The sequence below is a fragment of the Haliaeetus albicilla genome, chromosome 16, assembly GCF_947461875.1.
Source record: "Haliaeetus albicilla chromosome 16, bHalAlb1.1, whole genome shotgun sequence".
Taxonomy (NCBI): Eukaryota; Metazoa; Chordata; class Aves; order Accipitriformes; family Accipitridae; genus Haliaeetus; species Haliaeetus albicilla.
This window is the reverse complement of record NC_091498.1, coordinates 20258963-20276996: the sequence shown is the minus strand read 5'-3', so window position 1 is coordinate 20276996 and position 18034 is coordinate 20258963. Positions and strand designations below refer to the sequence as shown.

General features: G+C 43.6%; 1 protein-coding gene across 1 annotated transcript in view; it reads left to right on the top strand.

Annotated features, from left to right (window-relative positions):
* Nucleotides 1–1884: 1884 nt before the first annotated feature.
* The window catches only part of DENND2B (DENN domain containing 2B), a 183241-nt gene continuing 167091 nt past the window's right edge, over nucleotides 1885–18034 (top strand). Inside the window, 1 exon segment of the mRNA XM_069803798.1 lies at nucleotides 1885–2352. The gene's annotated coding sequence lies outside the window, so the exon portion shown is untranslated.

Genomic DNA, 18034 nt, shown 5'->3' with positions numbered 1-18034 from the left:
ATAGTCCTCTCCTAGTTTACATTTTATTATCATCTTCCAGTTGCTTAACCAGAGCGGCAGCCAACTCCTGTAATAAACAAGCCCTTCACAGGCTGCTTGTTCATTAAAACACATTGAAGGCCCCAATTTACTGTTCAAATATAACTTAACTTTAGGTTGGGTCTCTTGTACTCAAAGGAAAATTTAGGCAGTTGCTGGGGTGCTTGAGGTCTGGGGGAGAAAAGTAGTATTTGATAAAAAAGCAGTGTTAGCATGTTTCAGATGTTTGTTTGATGTCCTGGAGAAGCAGCCAGAATAGACTGCTTCCTGCTTAACTTGAGCATCCATCTTTGAGCATCATTCCTTCTTATCATTGGTCTCCTGGAGAGGTGGATGTGTTTGCTATCTTGCTGCACTTGTGAAATATACTTGAAAAGGCCTTCCTATGTCGTTTTCATAACAGGGAAAGAAAATTGTATTCATTTGATATTTCTGCCAGGTACTTGTAGCAGTAGCTTGTTGTTCAGGAGGTAAATTATTCCTTGTGTGTTGAAATTTAAACTGCCACCATTTTTTGATGTTCGGTGACACAGTGCTCCTTTTGCAGCTGAGTAAATACATCTGTCCCAAGAAGGCTGACAGCTGAAATAGCTTTTGCTTTGAAACGCACATTCATATCAGAATCCAGATGAGAGTTACCCTTATTTCCTGTACATTCACTCTTTTGAAATATAATGGAGGTTTGTGAGATTGCTGGACATTTACACCAGATTTCCTTGTCATGTGGGATAATGGATCAGGGTATCTCAAGACAATATATCTTATTTTGTTGATGAGGTGGTGAAAGCCAAGAATAGTTTATCCTGAGTACTCGGCTCTGGGTTCAGAGAAGTATCCTTATGTAGGAAAGCTCATAAGCAGTTGCCTAACGCTGAGCACCATTTCGGTTCCATTTCAGTCAATGAAAAGAAAGTAAGCATGTGCTTAAAGTTCAAGAAATGCGTAGTGCTGGAATTTGTATTTCCAGTTGCAGAATACACATGTCGCTCTTCTCGCTATTTTCCTTCTGTTCCTATTATCATTTGGTTAATACATTGTGAAGTGACTTGTTTTATAAATGCTTACATAATACTTCAAGATTTAGGTGCAGTCTTTGTATTTGGCAGTACTCATGGTTCTGCTGAGAGCTAGTATCCTGCCTCTTTTGTATGGTTTTTGTATCAAACGACTTGTGCGGGTTCCTCATGGGTTATGCCGGCAGAAGCACGGGGACAGGCGCGCCAGGGAGCTGGCCCCTGCGATGCTGTTCGTGGCCTGCGTGGAGTATGCCCGCTTTGTCGCTTGCGCCACGCAGAGACCTTCCTCGCCCTCTGGTACCCGCGTCGCCCTGCGCCCTGGCGTGCGGAGGGACCCTGGCCGCGGCGTGCCTCCGAGGGGGGCACCGGGGGCTCCACTCCCCCGGGAGCAGAGCGTGACAAAACTGCTGTCGGTAGCTGGTCCCGGTAGGCTGGATTTGAACCGAGGGAGCCGGAATGCAGTTCGGAGGCGCGCCGCTGCCTCCCTCTCCCCCAGTCTTTCGCCACAGGTACTGTTGCTCCGAAGCTACCCCGGGGAGCCTGGAAAGCGCGGCCGCCCCGCGTCCCGCCGCCCCGGGCGCTCGCCCATCCCCGGCGCTCTGATTGAAACCATCTGCTCGGCGCCCGAGCGCAGGAAGCGCGCCGCTCGCTCTCCTCCTTCCTTCCTTTCTTCCCCGCAAGCGGCTCCGCGCCCAGAGGAGCCCAGCCCTCGTAGTTTTTTTAAATAAAAAAAATCAGCGGTGTCGCTCCTCCGGGGCAGAGGGAGGAGGAGGAAGATTGTCAGACGGGGGGCTCAGTTCTCCCCTCCTCCTCCGCCCGTCGCATCTCCCCGCGGACCGGCCGGTCCTGCCCGGCCCCGGCAGGCTGCTTCCCTCCCTTCCTCCCTCCTTCCCTCCCGCCTGGCCAGGACCCGGGTCTGGGGCCGTTTGGGGGGGCGGCGCCCACCCCTCCGCGGGGCCGGGGCCGAGCGCTGCCGGCGGGAGCGGTGGCTCGGCCGCCCGGGGCTGCCCGGCCGCGGCGGGGCTGCAGCCCGGGCCGGGCTGCGCTGGGGGAGCAGGTTTCTTTGTTGGCTGCCGGGTGACTGGTTCCCATTAATCTCCCGCACTGGCCGTGGCCGTCTCCACTTCCTGCCTTTGCATACTTCTCTCTCCCTCGATCTCAGTCCCTTCCCTCCCCCTTCCCTCCCCCCTTTCTTTCTCTCCCTCTTCCCAGCTTCTCCAAAAAAGCTACAACCGCCCGGGCTGCGGGACGGGGGCTGCGGGCGTCCGGCGGAGGGAGCGCATCCCTGCGCGGCTCGGTAAGGGCCGGGGAGCCGCGCTGCCGGGTCGGTGGTCGCCTCTGGGGACCCGGGCAGGGGAGCGGGGCTGGGGCGGGGTGGGGGGGAGAAACGATCGATCGTGCCCCGGTTCGCCGTCCCTGCGAGCCGGCCGCCTCCCAGGAGCGGGGCGGGCCGGGGATGCGGGGGCTCCCCGGGCCCTGAGGCTCCCCGGACCGCGGAGCCCCCGCGGCAACGGAGCCGGCGGTGGCCGTGCCGGTGCGGGCCGGCCCCGCGATCCTTGCGGGGGTCCCTGCCCTGCCCGGGGGGAGCGCGGATGGGCGCGGGGTCCTTGCGCACGGGCGGAGCGGGGAGTCGGTGCTCCCGCGCTGGTGCGCCCCGTGCCACCGCCGCGCCTCGCGGGACGTTTCTTCTCGCGTGGGTGGCGAGAGCAGAGGCACCCCGGAGGGACAGAGCCCAGGAGACCACCTCGGTTAACTACAGCCGGGCTGCAGAGCCATCCCGCCGTGTGTGGGGCTTTGATCTGGAGAGGGATGGGGAGTTGTGGCACTTCTTTTCCCTTCCACTGCCCACTCGCGTCGTCTATCCAGCCGGCTGTAATGTTTGCATGTGTGTTGAAAAGAGTAGAGGAGCCACCTGGACTCCGGCGGAAGACTTTAGGATCCCAAGACGCATTTAGCTGAAGAGCTAAGGGAGCTGCTTCAGCAGTTCACTTGGTGGGAAAATCAGATGTACTGCTCTTGGCTTGGTACCAAGCGTTTGCTTTACTAAGGAGCAGCGGGTCACCGCAATCAAAGAGTAGCGGCTACATATGAGAGAGCCTTCTTATGTTTACTTCAGTTTTATCACTGAAATGTACTTTGAATTTTAGTAGTCAAGCTAAATGAAGCCGGATGCATAGTATTACTGCATGGAGTATGTCAATAGTAGTGTTTTCTACACCCTTGTTTTACTGTTGCACTGACTTTGGGGAATAGGTTTTCTTTAATTTTTTGTTCTGAGTAGTAAGTCTTTAACTTCAGCCAGATATTGAATAATCCAGTAAAAGCCACCTGTAGTGGTCAAAACTTGTGGAAGATAAAGGATGAAACTGTTCATTGTAGTCTGATTTCTGATGGTGCAGGGTAGGATGAATTGAAGTGAGGATGATTTGCCTTTAAGACTTGATAATGTTTTGTTTATACATGATTAATAGATAATCAGTAGATGAAAATATTCCATATAGTGGAAGGGTAAGTTAACAGAGCAAAGGTAGGAGTAGCTTGCATTTAAGGTGAGATTTGAGAAAATCATGCATGTTTTAGGAACCTCAAAATTTAACTTTCATTTTGATGATCAGGTTATGCAGGTGACATAGTGGCAATCTGTTACCATGTTGATGGGTGAGTAGGATTTATGGCTTTGACCATTCGTTTCCCTCTTGCTTCAACATTAGTTATTTAAAGGAAAACTGTAACACATTTAAGCAATTATGATTACTTTATCAAGTTACCTAAGAATACAACCGAGCACCTTTTAAAGCTAGCTACAGTCTATACATTGTTAAGAGCAACTAGACTGACAGGGATCTGCCATCTTGCTTCTGGAGTGGAACCACTTTCCTCTGAGAGTACGGAGGGGTGAGGAGCAGGGCTCCCTGGGAAGGGGTGATAGGGTGGGCGGTGCTGGGCCTCACTGGGGCACGGAGAGTGTCCTGCTCCTAAAAGTATATAGCATGTGTTCTTTCATGTGCAGAAATAAGAGAGTCCTGGCTGGCCTGGCTTTCTTTTGCTCCCTTCAGGGTGCTAAACTCCACCAGCCAGCTTGCTCAGTGTAGTCACTGCCCTTCCTGGTGCTGCGGAGGAGAGGCGCCTTCTGTCCTCTCTTACCCTTACAGTGCATTCATGCTGTGGCTGCCAGAATTTGCTCCAAGGAGCTCAGGACCAAGCATTGCCGTTTCCCTTTAAGCAAGTGACTTTTAACATATACTGTAGCTCTTTAAGGAGTGTGTGACCCCTTATTATTGGTGACCCTGTAAACCATTGTGTAATCTGTTGACTGTAATGTACCATGCCAATTTATTCTTGGTTGGGAAGTCTTGCCAAGGACTTGATGGAATAGCAGGATTTTATCCACTTTATTGTTTTCATTGTGTTTCATAAACATCTAAGACCCTCTGGGAAGAATCACTGGGGTGGCTGGGCCTCCTTTTTTTAATTGCTGGTTAACTAGATGTTGCCAACTTAAAAAAAATAAAGTGGTATGCAAGATCTCAGAATGCCTGGAACTGTTAGGCACTCATGTTTAGGAAGCAGGACTATTTTTAGTGTGGGGGCATTTAAAGAAAAGATACTAGCCCCTTGTGAAGAGGTCACTGTGAAGTGTGCTGAAGAGCCTGCTTTTAACTGGAGAGCAAACCCAAGTTTCCCACAGTTGAGTAAAGCTAAAGAACGAGATTTGTACTTTCCCACTTAACTAAAGAGGGAGAGGATGGACTTTTTGTTAGTTTACAGTAGTGGGAGTGAGGAGGCCCAAATTCTTATCATTAAAAAAAAATAAAAAAAAAATCCCTGTCTTGGTGAGATGCTTGCCTTTCTGATTTCTTCCAGTGGTGTCTGCAATGGAGACGTAGGACTGAAAGGCATTTAACACTTACTGAGAAGAGCTGGGAACTGGCAGCTGAGAATACAGTGTAACCCTTGGGATCTGTGTGCGGGGGAGGTCACAGCTTTCTTGAATGGATCCCTGACTGCCATCCTTACCTATAGCTAAAAAAACTGGTGTAAAACTTAAAAAAACCCCAAAGCCATGGGTGTTGAGAACTCAAGGTGATTTGGTATCCTAAATCAATTCTGAATATGGGACTGAGGTTGCTAAATAAATTACTTTGCATCCAGAGAAGACTTTCCTCAACTCATCTGCCTGGAAGGTAGAAGTACTTGCTTTTGATGGCTTAAGAGAATGTGGTTTAGGTCAAAGTTACACTGGTGCTAGATCCATCATGTCATCTATGGGCTCTTGAGTAATCTAGATATGGTTAATGTAACCTAGACTCTTGCCGGGCAGAGGACCAACATTTGGACTGATCACACTTTCAAAATATACCAAATGATAGCTGAGTCAAGTTGAGTTTTGGCATAAACTTCATTGATGTCTTGTTTAACATAAGTTCAGTTTAGATTACAAGTTACTCCCCCCCCCCCCCCAATGCTGAGTGCCATGTGTGTTAGTTTTGTCTCTATGCTGTAAAGTGTGTGCAACTGTTGCTTTTCAGACTTTTTGGTCTGCAGTTGGGATTTAGTTGGCAGTACAGATAGAGGCAAGTTTGGGGAACCAAATCCAAATATTTACATTCCCAATTTGGCCTACTCCTTGTGCTTGTAAACACTCACAGTCATATTTAACTTTGGTGAGGTTATATGTGGCTTTGCCAAGCCTTGGAGAGTCACATCCTACAAGATCTGAAATTCCCCTTTTTGGGAATAGTTTTGGATATGTTTTTCAGGTGTATGTGCATCAGCTGAGAGTTAGTACTGGTCACTCTTACCCCTAATCCAACTGCAAATTCTTTTCCTGTATCTTGCTTCTTTTTCATGTAGAAATGCCTTATGCTGGTGAGATGTGTCAAGTTAAATGTCATGGAAGAGAAGTCCTGCCCACCTATGAGGTGCTGCACAGACTCTGGAAATCCTGGTCTCCTGTGCTGCTCTAGAGCTCTGCCTTGGTAGAGGGGGGCCATGGTGAAGATCCTCCTCCCTTTGTAGCTACCATTTTCCTGGTCCTTGCTGTTTGGGCGTGCAGAAATAAAGTTTGAGGACTGATTTGAACAATGGGGATGCTTGCTCATGGAGTTTCAGATTTAAGTCCTCTTTTCATTCATACAGGCTTTGAACAGCTGTCAGATTTTGTTAAACACTTTTTATTCACTAGGGACTGAGCCTGAAAGATTTATTCTGCATTAGGAGTTGAACTTTCTGAAGTCTACCTTACTACAAACTGTAGCAATAGGGACCAGCTAGTACATTAACAATTTATGGCCAAACCACCCTTCTGTTTGGGTATGCCTTTCTATTTGGGTCTGTTGCTGTTAACCAGAGTTTGAAATTAGATATGATAGTTTAGTTGCAGAGAACTGGAGATGATAGATAGAGGTGATTGAGTTAAAATGAGTTACAATAAGAGTTCCTACTCATTAGTTGAGGTCTGTAACTTTGTATTCTTAGCCAACCTAGTCTGGAAGAAGACTGCATTAGCTTAGTCCACAGTGAACATGTTTAGAGTAACCTGATTTGTTCTCTATCTGGAGTGTATACCCAGATAGAACTGTTTAGGTAAACAAATGCTACAATTCATATAGCCAGTGCTTTTTATATGTTCTGCTGTAAGCTTCTGACCTTGGAGATGTGTTTGTTAGGTTGAGAAACATAGGACAAGAGTAGATGTTCATTTTTAATGCCACCTTTCACCATTCTTTGAAGATAAGTTTGTTTGCACTGTATCTGTATGATGAAAACCTGTCAGCTGCTGCAGTATAGCTGAGACTTCAGTGAATTTGTGCAAATGGAGAAGTCCTTAAGGACACACTGAAAGCACAGTGACTTTCTGTCAGAAATGCAGCCTGTGTGTGTTCACACACAGAGGAATGGGATGTTGTATCAGTTTAAGTGTATATGTCTCCTAATTTCTCATTAAAATGAAGATGTAAAAATGATTTATGAACATTTAGTGTTAGCGCTGGTGCCAACGCAGGAAACCAGGTCTTTGAGTTGAAACATTTAACATTGTTCCCTAACTCCCACGTTATTAAAAGCAGTAGTTGTGTGAAGTTTTACTACTATTATTCATTTCATCATTTTGACAGGGTTGTCACACTGAATTACTGGTTTGCATTTTTTCCCCTTAAGAAAAAAGATTAGTTGTCTTCATGGGACATCCAGTCACAATCACAGGGGACAGATGCTAACTGGCTAGCATTGTGCAAAGCGCCCTGTTCAGCCTGCTATTCCAAGTACTAGGGCAGAGATCAAAGTACTTTAGGAGAGCTGCCCCGGAAGATCTTGCAACCCTTCTTTAGGGAGGAGCAGATGTTCCAGACACGGACTCTGTTCATTGTTCTGAGAAGTCCGTCAAGTCAGGAGATGGATCTGTCTCTTGACATTTTTGCTTTCAACATTGTTAACTTCTTTGAGGGAGTGCAAATAGTTTTTGCAAGACAGGGTGGAATGAATGAGGAGCTCTAATGATTTTGATCATTTGTCCTGGTGGAAACTCTTATCACTCAAGGTCACTGGAAAGGGCCTGAAGTCATGTTTCTTTCTGCATGGGCACAGTGTGCTAAAGAAAAATGGGGCATATTGACTTGCTGTTTGTGAAAGTGCTTCTCATTTTTGCTACAGGATTATAATGATTGGAGTTTCCAGTTTGCCTCATCTCTTAATCCCAGCTCTAGGCTGACAAGATTCTATTAGCCAGTGTTGTTCAAATGAGGTTTATTAACCAGGAATATTGTTTTGAAGATATGGCAGATCAGCAAAGTGCAGAAGTGCACCAAATCTCCTGTGTGATGGCAGACTCTTATTATTTCCACTGTTAAGTTGCAAATTGGGCAGCAGTTCCACACCACAGCTTGTGTTTTACTGCCTGCTATATCCCTGCTATATTGTTAACTTTAGTCTTTTAGCAGAACATCCTCCATGCCACTCAAACTGTGTAAGAAATGGCTGACTGGAAAGAGCGGTGAGATTGGAGTAGGAAAGAACAGAAAGGGATCAGAAAGAAAAGGCCTAAAATCATCTGAACCTCCCTATAGGCCTTTTGTAAATTTACTTAACAATCTCCAAAATTGTTAAAATAGCATTCAGTACTTGTCAGTATAGTTCATGCACCTTTAGGTTTGTATGCATATTTCTCTGTTGGTGTTTTATGGATGTATCCATCACCATTTCTCCTGTGGAAACAAGTAAATATCCTGAATTATTCAATTGTAATGCAAGGAAAACCAAGGGCAAGCACTAGGAGCTCATGCTGTCTCCTTCTTGGCACCTGTCTTATCTGAAAGCCCATGTGACACTCGTGGGTGTTCCTGACCTTTAATGGCACAACCTTGATTGTCTGTTTCTGGTATTAACAAACCTCAGGATATCTTCTAAGCCTCCCTCCCTGCTTTCACAGGAGTTGTGCTTCAGCTCTGCCCTCACCAGTGCCAGGGGTTGGTGCTGAGGGTTTTCCTGCTGATTGGCTCAGTGCTTTATTATCTTCTGAACCAACATCTTGAACAGGACTCTCAGAGGCTTTTGCTGTTGTAGTTGCAAAGCAGCCAGCAGAGGAACTGGTCTTTCCCTCCAGAGATGTCCTTGGGCCTGGGAAGTAAAGGGGGATATTGCCAGGTGGCAGAGCTATCTTCTCATCCTTCCAAGGTAAGTTGGGGATAATCTTCATTGGCCTGCCGTGCTTTTCCTGTGGCTACGTAACTTGGACAACACAGGTAACTCCCTAGAAAAATTAAATTCAAAAGAATCAAGGGCCCTCAGACTCTTGCCATTTTACATGCAAGTAAAGCTTCAACTAAACCCCTGTGCTTTGGGGGAACTCGCCTGTTAGTTCCCAGGAAAACATTTGTCATTCTTTTCTTTTTGGCTTTTCTTAGTGTGTTTCTTTTCTTTCTCTTTTTAGCCCTTGAGCCTCCCTCAAAGCACTCTGAGCCCAGCAGCTGGGCTTTAATGAACTGTATGTGTCATACCCTATAGTTGTGCTGCCACTGCGTCCAGCCTGTATATGGATCTGAGACTGTTGTGGTTTAACCCCAGCTGGCAACTAAGCACCACACAGCTGCTCGCTCACTCCCTGCTGGTGGGATGGGGTAGAGAATCGGAAGGGTAAAAGTCAGAAAACTCGTGGGTTGAGATAAAGACAGTTTAATAGGTAAAGCAAAAGCTGTGTGCACAAGCAAAGCAAGGAATTCATTCACTACTTCCCATCGGCAGGCAGGTGTTCAGCCACCTCCAGGAAAGCAGGGCTCCATCATGAATAACGGTTACTTGGGAAGAAAAAATGCCTTCACTCCAAATGCCCACCCGCCCCCTTCCTCCTCCTTCCCCCAGCTTTATATGCTGAGCATGATGTTATATGGTCTAGGATATCCCCTTGGTCAGTTGGGGTCAGCTGTCCTGGCTGTGTCCCCTCCCAACTTCTTGTGCACCCCCAGCCTGCTCGCTGGTGGGGTGAGAAGCAGAAAAGGCCTCCGCTCTGTGTAAGCACTGCTCAGCAGTAAGGAAAACATGTCTGTTATCAACACTGTTTTCAGCACAAATCCAAAACATAACCCCATACCAGCTACTATGAAGAAAATTAACTCTATCCCAGCCAAAACCAGAACAGAGACCTAGATTTTGTGTGTACCACTTAACTGTGGCTTGGGGTTCATTAGGCCCTAGAAAGGGGGTAAATGGTGATGGAGAGATCTTCATTTGCCTGTGAGTATCGAGGCTTCTTATCTGTCTTTGACAGTCCATGATAGCAGCTATCTGAGCTGCAAGAAGTCAGCTGGTGACATATTCCTCTGCTTTGCCATTTCTTCTGGTGTTCAGATTTGTATTTAGTGGAACACCAAGAGAAATGTCAGATTGTGCTTTGCACTCTAAAACCAGTGTCACATAAGATTTGTTTGAGATTTAGCTTTAATTCTGGCTTTCTTTGCCCTTGAGTTCTCTCCCTGCAAGACAGTTATCTTTGAGTTGGAGAAAGTAATGGAGAAGTTGATGAATGTGCAGCTAAGATGATGTCTCCCAAATGAAACAGTGAGAGAGCCATCAAGTTTTCAGTGGCAAACACATGTTTCAGAGAGAGAGTAACAGTGGAGGGTAAAAAGTTATGAGAAAAATACACTGTTTGTTTATCCATCTACCTCCATGAGGTTGCACCTGGAGGGGACGCTCCAGGATACATGGCTGAAGGGAAATGATTGTCTTATCTTTTCAGTTGAGTGGATTGTTGTGTATTGTGATATTTCTGGCAACTGAAAAACTGAAGAGGTTAATACCTAGCATAAAAGCACAGCCTTTAAGAAAGATGAGAGAATTTACTTTCTGCGTTGGATGAAGCCAACTTCTCTTTTGAAGATTAATGGTTCAATCCGTTATAATTATTTTTAGTGGAGAGCATAATTATGCACAGAGTATAAGATGAACCAACTGTAATTTTTGACATACTAGTATCAATCCAGAACTAGTGTGGATAGACTGATGTGATAGAGGAAAGAATCTGGCCTATTCTTAAGTTTGGAGAGATAGTAGAACTTTTTGCCCTGTAGAAGTGTATCTGAGCTACCAGGCTGGAGGTATGCTCTGGAAGCAGAATAATTAAGTTCACTGGCATATTCATGTAAGAAATTAAAATATGTAATGAATTTTGAGGGACATGCATATTCGTGAGCCCAGGGATAACGGATAAAGCAGCAGGAATCCAGTCCTGGATAGCTTAGTACTTTGTCTTGGACCGAAACTTCCTTTTCCCTTTCCCCTATGCTTTGCAGCAGAACAGGTTGGCAACCGCATCTGCTTGTCCAGCCCAGGCAAACGTGTAGTCAGAAGGTTAGCTGGGGTGGAGACCACACAAAACAGCATCATTTGGACCAGGTGAACTATCCCAGCATATAGGCAGTGTCTACTCAGCTCTTCCTCACCTGGCACTTTTTTTCTGGCTGTGACTTTTCAAATTGTTTCTGAATCCAGCTCTTTGCCCCTGCCCCCCTGCCCCAGTTAGGCAAAGAGTAAAAGGCAAGTACATGTCAGTTGTTTTGAAAGAAAGTTTTTTGTGGAGGCTTAGCATGGCCCTGAATGTTGGATAGTCAGTGAGAGACTTTTTGATTCAAGACTCATTGACATAAATTAGATATATGGGCTGGGGTTTTTTGTTTGTTTGTTTGTTTTCCTTCAGTATACAACAAAGGGACTTGCCTCCATAACTTCCAAAAACTGGATGCAGGAATCCTATACCTGGGGCTAATGGAGATAATGTTATTTTACTCTCTAGGCTTTATCATGTGGATTTTAAAAATCAGAATGATGAGACCTTCTGAATCAAATTAGGATTAGTGGTTTCTGGAGTAGGGCAAATGACAATAAAAACCAGGAGCTGAATTCGGACAATGGCAGAAAGATGATGAGATGTTGCAGCAGTGTAGCATCTTTCATTTGTAAATCTAAAAACACTTAACAAAATGTGAATGAATGAAAGACTGCATATAACTTTGGTAGATTAAGGAAGCATCAATACTGATGAGAAGGTTCAAGAAGGTAATCCTGGGAACAGATAAAACCTTTTCTCTCCATTTTCAGTTTAAGTCTTAGGAAAATCAGAAATATAATTTTGAGGCAAAACGTTTTCTTTTATCTTGAACTGTAAATAAATACCCAGAGTAGTAGTGCATTTGAGATGACGATACTGCTGCTGCCCTTCAGTGTTTCAAAAGGCTTTTTTTCAACTAGAAGGTGATTTCAAGTGAAGTTACTTAATTTCAAAATTTGTGTGATTAGGTGGTGAGACTAGCAGGATAGTTTAGACTTTTAATACCATGTCTCTTAACTACTTAATCTCAAATATTTATTAATGGACTAATGTATATAGAGAGATACGATGTTAATCTATTTTTTTTTCCTTGAAAAGCATGAGTTCTTCTGTATCTACTGTTTGATTTTTGAGACTTAGCCATAACCATTATTTCTGGTTACAAGGTGGCAGTTATTTTGTATCTACTACACCCCCCACCCCCCCATTATAAATCTATGCCAGGAGGCAAAGATACACTCTTGTACATCAGTGTGCAGCCCAGGTTTACATCTTATGTAGAGTATAGCTAAATTACTATCTTTTGAATAGTTATGATATCCATACCATTTCACAAATATTCCAAGCAGCATTTTCTGTATGCTGATTAAATTGGCTGTAACACCCTTTTTATTGATGTAAACAGAGGTTAACTTTGATACACAAGTTAGCACAGCAGATGTTTCAGTTATCTCTAAACATTTTGACCAGGGAGTGGAGGAGACAAAGACCCTTTCTGCTTTCACAATTTCCTATCTTTATTTATGGGTTCTCAGCTCTCTACAAAGCCTTAACCAGGCTTGATTCAAATAGAATAAAAAATGCTCTGGCCTTTTGTACAACCCTGCTGAGTGTCACTTATGAGAGTTAGATGCTCATTTTCCATTAAAGTCAGTTTGAACCAGATACAAAAATCCTCAGTGTGGCTTTGGCCTAATTGTTTAACAATAAAACATCCACATGTTCTTCTTAGAGGGAACTCGGGAACTTCACAGTAGGAATGTGATTAAGTATTGCAAGCAAAAGTCAGCAACTTATTGTTTCAGTGTTTTCCTTGTATTAAAGGTACTTCTACATGTCTGTATATATCTTTACTGAAACAGAAAAGTACCTTTTTCTTAAATCAATTTTACCACAAAATATCTGCTTTACTTTTGTTTTCAAACTCAGAAGAAAACAGCTTTGCTCTGTAACATCAGTGGTTTTGTACTCTTGTCCCTTTGATTTTTATCCACTCTGGGAATAATTGCCCATAAAGAAAAGCATGGTGTTCTTTATCCAAAAAAGAATAATTTCTTTTTCAGAAGCAACTACTGCTAAGTACAATGTCTATAGAAAGACGTAAACATAGGTGAAGAGATACTAGCTTGCAAATCTCTTGTCCTGTTCCCTGCTTTGTTGTTCACTTGCTCAGAGGTCCTCTAAGTCATTCCGTTACCTGCAACCTGTTTCTCTGTGCCTCTGTAAAGGGGTAACTGGTATCTCTCCATGTATTTCTGAGATCTGCACGTTAAAGAAGCAAAAGTTACTACTAGATGTTCGTATTAAGCTATTTGTTATGACATGTACCTTTGCAGTTTGTTGCATTTCTTTCCTAACCTGGAAAAGATGTGGTGGGCTGAACTTGCACTCTGAAGAGTGATGCCAGTTTTACTGTAAAGTTTCAGTGAGCAGAAGACTGAGCCTGAGAAGTGTATGTGACTTGGGGAGCTCTGAACTTAGGAAGGCAGTACCTTGTGTTTGTTCTGCACTGACACCTCTAGCCAAGCAAAGAAAAGGTGTTGACATTGGAAGGAGCTGCAGCTATGCTCCTTTGCCAAATACGAGGTGAAGCCCTGAAGGGAAGGAATAGCAATGATGAATGACCCAGTAAACAGTATTCAAGACTACTCCCTTGAAGTAGAGCTGGACCCTCCAAGGCACCTGAAAATTCACCAGCTCTCAGCTGGGCACTCTTGTTAGAGGCTCAAAGCATATAGGTTTTATAGGCCTGTTAAAGCAGGACTGTGCAAGGGCACTGTTATGTTATTTCTTGTGATGCAGCAGCAGTTCTGACTTTCCTTTTTCTCATCACATTTGCCATTGTCCAGTAATTGTAACATCTATCAGGTTACACTTTCATTTAAACAGAACAGTACAAATATATTTACAGTTAAACATGCTACATAAATACCTTATTTTTCTGCTTTATTAACTGTGTAACAAATCTGTTTGGCAGCCACCTAATAGGAAATGGTGTATAGGTCTCTCTTGCACATTTACTGGGCTCTAAAGTGTTCAGGTTAAATTGGGTTTTAGATAACACTTTCTCTGAAAAACTTGTCAAATAACCTTATTTCTTTCTCAGTCCCTTGGATTCTGTAGGAACTCTATTAGTTTTTTATACCTGCTGCCAGTTTGAATTGCTAGAGCAACCTGAGTGCCCTGAAGTAAACCTTGCTGCAACTTTTCCAAAATACTTTTTTGTACAGGGTAAATGGATTGCACTTGGGTCTTTTTTTTTTTTTTTTTTTTTTTTAAGCTACGTGGACAAAATACAGAAGGGGGAGAATAAGCAGGTAACAGAAGCCTTATTTACATCCTCAACTGTACTTTGGTTTCCACAGGTTTTTTTTACTTATGCTTGGTACCACAGCTGCAAGTTTTTCTCCTGTTCCCTCTGTTGTGGAGGGAATGCAGGCTGGCTAAACGAGCTGCTCTCTTTTCCTCCCCCAGTAATTTTTCTGGTCCTTTTCTACATTCATGTAGATGTTTCCACAGAGCTTGGATGATGAGCTGAGTTGGCTGATCTTTCATGACGGCACTTTATTGTATTTACCAAAAGTTTCAGTACCATACTAGATTTGTTGCTACTCTGGAAACTCTCTCCTTTCCTTGTAAGCTGAATGTGGGAGATGGAAGGAGAGACCAGGCTGGGTGGCAATTTCTGCCTCGGGGGAAGAAGGAACACTAGGGGACAGAAAGTGGTTTCAACTCATGTATCCTGAGACCGAATAGCGAATAGCGGTGATTTTAGTATACTTGTCACTTGTTTTCCTCAGAGCTGTTCTCTGGCCTGAGGGAATCACTCCTGTAAAGTCTCCTTGGTTTAGGCAGTTTGTGACCTGCCCCTGGCCCCACAGCTGCTCCATCCTCAGGCAGTTTGGGCATGTCTTTACACCGGGCCAAATGCCAATTGCATATTTGGGACTGAAACACCATCTGGTTTTTTTGAGCCAGAAAAAAAATTCCTGAAGATGTGTCTGTCTCTTTTGTAAAGGATGTTGTTCAAAGTAGGGAAAATAGAAGTTTAAACCTTGAACCATATAAATACTTGAGTTATCTCAGCAAAATGCAAGTCCGTTAAAGTGCATGCAAACAGCATGATACTGTGTTTCTTAGAAGAGGGTAGTGAAGTAACGGGAAAAAACTCCCAACAAGGTGAAAATAAAGTTAGATCTTCCCAGTGGTTTTGTTTCCCATTTGGAATCCTGATCCATTGATTGTTTTCTGTACTGTGCTTAGTAGCAACAGCAAGGGAATTGAAAAGCAGGGACAAACATACATTCTTCCATGGCTGATCCTTAGCAAGATGAGGGTTATATGTCCTTCTCTAAGGCTGAGTGATGCCCAGTTGTTGTCCACCTGGGAGTGCAGTTGTAAGAAAACCAACGCCTTTAATACATTGGTTTTCTGCTCCATTTGTCTAGAAAGCAGCTCCTGGGGGATAACTTCACTGAGGAGCATGCTTCTGGCTGGAATTTGCAACAACCACCTACAATGTTCTTCCTTACTGTCAGGCTGAATCTCAGTCCTTTTTGCAATGATGTTTGAAAGACTGATTAAGAAAAGTAGCCTGCATCCTACTCCCCTGCTTCTCAGAGTATTCCTTACTCCACTTAATGTAAAGGGGTGAAAAGAATCCCAGTATGATAATGTTTTACTCTTGCTTAAAGAAGAATGTAAATTTTTCAGCAGGATGGGAAGCAGCGTGGAATCTGCCTTTGAATTAGGACTAGTGGGTTTGGCAAAGCAAGGCGTGTGATGCGAAACTAGTTTTTGCAAGGTCCTCTAAGACTTTCTGACTAAACAGTTTCTCATGAGCTAAACAGTACTGGGAAAGGCTCAGTATGCGGGTAGGAGACCTCCCAAGAGCATGTTTGCTTCTGTGATTCAGTGTATGGCATCTGTCCCCTGAGCAGAGAAGACATGTATCAGTGGTCCAGCAAGGAGCTGAGGGCACGTGTTTTCAAATGAGATGTGGATCGGGTGCTGGACTTAAAGTGACTTAACACTTGTGCTTTCTGCCTGAGGAGTTATTACATCTCTTAGATTTAAACAATTGTTCTACAAACTCTGAGCTCACAAGAATGTAATAATGATTGCCCTGCAACATTAAAGTGTCATCTAAAGATAACACAAGGTCAGCCCACCAACACTATTAAACAATCATAAACAGTACAGATTAAGTTAGCCAGTAAATCAAACCAGGAAAAAACCTCCCTTCTACCCTTACCAACCCCTACAGAGACTTGTTTTTGACTCCTCCTTGGAAGATTACCAAATTTAGAAATATGGGGTATTTCTGACCAATTTGGCATCAAGCACAGGGTGCCATTTAAATTCTGGTTTGGTTAACTGCACTTTTGCCTCCACAAACTTCCCCTCTTGCTCTAAATGGATACAATAATATTTTTTCCTTTGTGCCCTCTATACTTCTGTGGCTTTGTACTGTTAAATGAACAGCTGTATTTCAGCAGTAGATGAAGCAATTTGTGTCAGTGCCCACTTTTCACTACTTATTTTTCAAAGGTGTTGGAAGGTTGTTAAATGCTTTGAAATTCTTCCTTGAGGAATATCATATGATTTGGAGCAGTGTCTGAGTCGATGAAGGCATAAAGATGTTTCTTGTATGTATTGTGAAGTTTTCAGGTCATATTTGTGCACGTGATAATACCTAGCTCCAATGCAGTGCTTTTCATTGCAATTCTCCAAAGTGTTTTGCAAAGCTAATCAGAGCCATTACTAAAGCTAATTGAAAGTTTTTGATTAAATGAAGCATGATTAAAATACGTTATTTTGATGGTGCTGAACACTTTGTGGAATTAAGCTGATGCTAGGAGAGCTTCCTAAGGAGCCAGAGTGGGCTAGAGGCCTAACTGAAATGGAAACAAACCCAGCAACTGCTTTTTATGGGAAAATGGAAGTATTGGCACAACTAGCTTATTATGCAACACAAGGGTTTTTTGGTTTCATTCAAACAGTAGATAAAAGCAAAGAATGAAACTGTGAATATTGTAATGTCCTTGAATGACTTTAGCCAGTATCTCAATTTTGTAGATTAACAAATCAAAGCAGAGGGAACTAAAATTACTTGCGTGACTGGAGTTGCCTAATAAGCCGAAGATGGAACTGGGGTTTTGAGTCCTCTGGCCACAGAGTTGCATCTCTGATACTTCACCATAGTTCAACAAGGTACTTGCTTTACCACTTTTGCATAAGAACTATTATTTTCTTCCAGAAATTAAACTTACAGTTCCAAGCAAAGTGAAGTGTGTAGATAAATAATAACAGTGAATTTCTCCTGTTCAAAGAAAAAGGAAGGTAGGTCCACCTTTAGCTTTAAATGCTTACATTGTAAATGAGAACAAAACATTAGCTGTTTCACTGCTGATATATTGCCACACTTCTGACTTTCTCGGATTATAATAGGAGTTTAGGAGTTGAGGTGGAGCCGGAATTAGTTTCCTCAGATTATAAAAAATAAAATGGATACTTGCTATTTCTCAGTATCTCTAAAAATGTACCCATTATGACACTACAGAATAGATGTCAGGAAAATACTAAAATATATCTGTGGCAGGATGGATTTCATGTTGAAGTTTTTGGAAGTAACTGATCCAGCCAAGAGCTCTATCTTCTTTTAGGTTATTCTAAAAGACAACTCTTACTCTGCATTGCTTTGCTGTTTATGAAGTGAAAACAAGGTACTGCTTTCAAGTCAGAAAAGGCCTTCCTCTAACAAATGGCAGAAATTCAATGCCCCATTTATTGTCTTGACGTTTTGTTTTATCGTTCCAGTTTGCAGAGCGGTCTCTGGAGGTTTCTAAAGTATGCATGAATAAGAGAGAGAAATGCACTCCTATTTTCTTCTGGGAGCATTGGGGATGTTAGCATGGAGACAGGCCTGGCTGTCTATCTAAATCCCTGTGTCTCATTCCTATTGGCATTGGCAGGAATCCAGATGGTATAGTATCCTCCTACCTCATCCTCTACCATCATCTTTTCCTTGCAGTTTGTCTCTACACCTATGTTCATTGTCCATGCCATGCTGTTTGCTAACAAGTTTGGTCTCCTCACATGTATTTTCCATTGGCTGACTTATTACCTTTATTCATATTCCAGTGTTGTCTACAAGCAC